Raw genomic sequence first — 4,006 nt, forward strand, 5'->3', positions numbered from 1 at the left:
CGTATCATCGAACATGGATCTCATAGGGCGGCTCGGAGTGATGCAGTCAGACGTGCATTCTCATATGGTAGAATTTTCGGCTCTAGAATCGTCTATGTAATATTTCTCATCGTTGTAATAGCATTATTAATCAGACGTTTAAAAAAAATCAATCGAATAACTGCCTTGCTCACAAACCTGCTATTTACATTTAATCATAATCAACCTAGCTTAATCACTCTGATTAGATTTATTAGGTTCCCTAGCTCCCTGTGAATATCCCCAAGTACTACACCTGAACTTCTTATTTGAGAGACTAATTCACTCCTTAGAGTAATTTGAGTGAGATCAGCAAGCATCAAATCCGGACTAGCCGGAAACCTAAACTCGCCACTGCGACAACTAGATCCAACATAGCGTAAGAAAAGATCAATCGATAAACGATTGTAGCTATCTTACATCAAAACCAAAAACAAAAGGGGTGGCAACCGGCGACGAGAGTCACTGGCCACCGGAGATGATCTTTGGTTTAAGAAAGTTCGAGTGAGAAGATAGAGCTAATAGAGAGAGAGAGAGAGAGATCTTGTGAATTTTGAAGAATAAATAAGATCTTTGTGCACATATTTTAATATCACCACTCTCAAAATTTTAAAACTTATAATATTAAAGAAACTTCAAATTTTACTGTACAATTTAGTATCAAGTTTGTTTTACTCAAGATTCTTTTTTTCAGTTGATAGAGTTTGAGGACTTGTGCTACATCTCATATAAACTTTTTATGATCATTCTATTGAAAAAAGCAACCACCGTGACGAAAGCTCTTATGTCCATTCCTGATAAGAAATAGGATAAATACTTAAGGAACCAACATAACATCATTCAAATGAAGAACATTCCTAGAACGAGATGAGAAAGAAATCGTACCAATGTCTGAAATAGAGAGTGGGGTGTGGTTACCTGCTTTGTGAGCCTATAGAGGACTACTCTTGGTTAATCAACTTTGTGGCGGTGGTTTATCGATTGCTTTCTAATTGGAATGATAATCATCTTATACAAGTATTTTTATGTGAGATCAAATGTTCATACTCTGTAATTGATATCTTTTCTCTTTTCTTAGTATGTGAGGATGGATTGTAGGTTAGGTTTGTTAGTAAGCAGTTATCCTACTGTTCTTCCCACTACCTTTCTCTATTTTTCTCCCATTTCCTTTTAATATTCAAAGCCAACTCCATTCCTAGTTTCGCTACCCCTGCTTTAGCCTCTCCTTATAGCGAGCAAGTTAGTAAACTAGCTGAACTAGCCGCAAAAGATATTTGAACATTTGGAAGTAACTTTTGTACTATTAATTATTTTTTACTATATTCAATTCATATTTTTGAATCAGAACATTGTTTCCAAATACATAGCAAAGTGAAAAAGATTGACAACATAGACAACCAACATTGGAGGCTAAATGAAAACATAAGAAACACATGTGAAGCGGTTATAAGGTCAAACGAACTCATCACTAGAAGCTAAACGAAAAATACAAATATGATTAGCCTCTTGATGCAGGAACCAAAAAAATCTGCTAAACACTATGGTCCACTTCTACATCCATACTATATAATCGTCTTTAAAAGCACCCAAATTTTTTAATCATCTTCTATTTAAGCAGGATTTCCAAAGTATGCAGTCTCAGGTTTTTCTTCTTCCACAAAGCGTACATGACAGCCTGCAACACAAGCTTACAAATTTTTTTAATCTTATCATTTGGCAAAGAGTTATGCATCCAATCGATCACTTTAAGGAATATAGACGGTGCATTTAAAATTGTATGGCTGAAGAAAAAGGTCAAAAAATCACTTCAGTAACAACATTCAAATAACAGATGGTTCGATGACTCATCTGAAGTGTCACAAAGATGACATGTGGGTGAGACATTTAAACCTCATGTTCACAACCGGTCCCTTGTGGGGAACCTATTGTGAACCGCGACCCATGCATGGAAAGCGTGTTTCAGAATACGTAACTTGAACCATATGGAATTGCACCAATGAACTGAAGGATCTTCATGATAGACCGCAACCCACGTTTTTGCAGCTAAAAACTAACCCAGAGGAGAACCTGGAAAATAACGCCAAAGAAACACATCTAGCAATATTGGTTCAATAAACATAGGAGAAAATGGCAAACAAGATTATAGAAGCTGAATAATTCGATGTAATTCCCTGGAAAATGTCGAAGAATCACCTGATACCGCCACATAGACAGTATCCATTAAATGAATATCTGACATATGCGGACTGTTGGCACATGTAATTCCAACCAAATGTTCCAACCATATCCAATCATCTTGCCAAAAGAGTGGTTGACTACTAGAATGAACCTTGCATGAAACAAACGGTAGTCAGTGTCCTCGATTTCATTAATATTCGCCAAATCCAAGATCCAAAATACTGAAAATCCGCCTGTGACACCCCGATTTACATAATAAAATGTTACGATAAGTAAATAGCTCTGATACCAAAATGTGACACCCGTCACTTTCGAAATAGTAAAAATAATTCGATAAGTACAAATATCTGAAATGTCCATATATAAATATTTGAAAGTCCACATCCACGCTTGAATTCCATAATATAAAATAAAATCTGAAACATAAAGTACGACATAAACCGAGAGTCCGAAATACGAAATAACATAAACGATAAAAGCCCAAAGGCCTAGAGGCCCGATAACGATAAAAGCGATAAAAAGATAGATGCCCAAAAGCCCAATAGTAGTAAAAGCCCAAAAGCACCGGTCCGGTATAATCACTTCTGCTCGTCGGTCTCACCTGAAAGGGGGAAAGAAGGAGGGGTGAGCGACAGGGGAATCGCCCAGTGAGGTATGGGATGCTAATCCGCAAACCACTGACTCAGTTCATAGCACTACTAAAATGTAGGCCTAGCTCTAGCATGAAACAAACACGGTGTCGATTACACCACACAAAACAATCAACATATGTCTAGAGGACTAGACATGCTACAACCAATGCGATGATATCATACCGCATTTCCTTCATAAGGATATATATCTATAAATATAATTCTACAAGCGTCGTAAGTACAGTAGTCCACTCTGTACCCTCCGCAAATCCACGGCCTAGTGCAGAAATCTCTGCACCCCGCAATCTCAAACAATGCAGCCTAGTACAAACGTCTTTGTACCCCGCTAAACACACGGCCTAGTACAGATATCTCCGTACCCCGCGATCTCTCAAACAAGGCGTAGCTAGCACAGACGTCATGTGCCCCCGCAATCACACGGCCTAGTACAAACGTCTCTGTACCCCGCAAATTCCGCGGCCTAGTGCAGATACCTATGCACCCCGCAATCTCAACACATGGACTAACATATATACATATATATAATTAACAGTTTTTAGCAGCAATCATTTCAATCAACCGTTGAATCCTCTATTATCATATTTCCGGTTTAACAATCAATATCAATAACGAACAACCAAGACTCTCAAACAGACTCGATTCAAAGAGACGGATCCATGTTTCGAAACTAAACTTTCCATAATGGTAGTACTAAACTAGCTCGGGATTTAACGGAGTAGCCCTCACCTTAGCAATGAAGAGAAGTGGTATATATGAACTCCAGCTGCTCAAATGGACTCCAAATCTGAAATCAGATCGAAATTTCGAGTCAGAACGCCTTTCGAACGGTTTAAAACGGGTATTTACGGAAAAGTCAACCCACTGGTCAAAGATCAATTATTTAATTAATTAATTAATTAATTAATAAATTAATTAATCCGGTTTATCCTAACCGATTTCCAATTGATTTTAACCGACCGGTTTAACCTAACCGAATTGAAATCAATTTAAACCGGCTAACCAATCGGTTAACCGAGTCAACCGAGTTGACTCACCGGCTCGACTCGGCCGAGTTGGCGAGTCGCCGGCGAGTCACCGGTGTCGGTCACCGGCGGCGACGGCGGAGCTGCGGCGGCGGACGGTGGTCCGGCGGCGGAGCTGCGGTGGCGACGATTTCC

At 39.0% G+C, this 4,006-nt stretch overlaps 1 long non-coding RNA gene across 1 annotated transcript; it reads right to left on the reverse strand.

The window, feature by feature from the left end:
* Positions 1-2,591: 2,591 nt before the first annotated feature.
* On the reverse strand, positions 2,592-3,867 carry LOC106316564. Its single transcript, XR_001264872.1, has 2 exons — positions 3,576-3,867; positions 2,592-2,797 (listed from the first exon to the last, which is right to left on the reverse strand). It is a non-coding gene; the product is annotated as an uncharacterized LOC106316564 (long non-coding RNA).
* Between the last annotated feature and the right edge of the window lie 139 nt (positions 3,868-4,006).

Source organism: Brassica oleracea, chromosome C9 (assembly GCF_000695525.1).
Source record: "Brassica oleracea var. oleracea cultivar TO1000 chromosome C9, BOL, whole genome shotgun sequence".
Lineage (NCBI taxonomy): Eukaryota > Viridiplantae > Streptophyta > Magnoliopsida > Brassicales > Brassicaceae > Brassica > Brassica oleracea.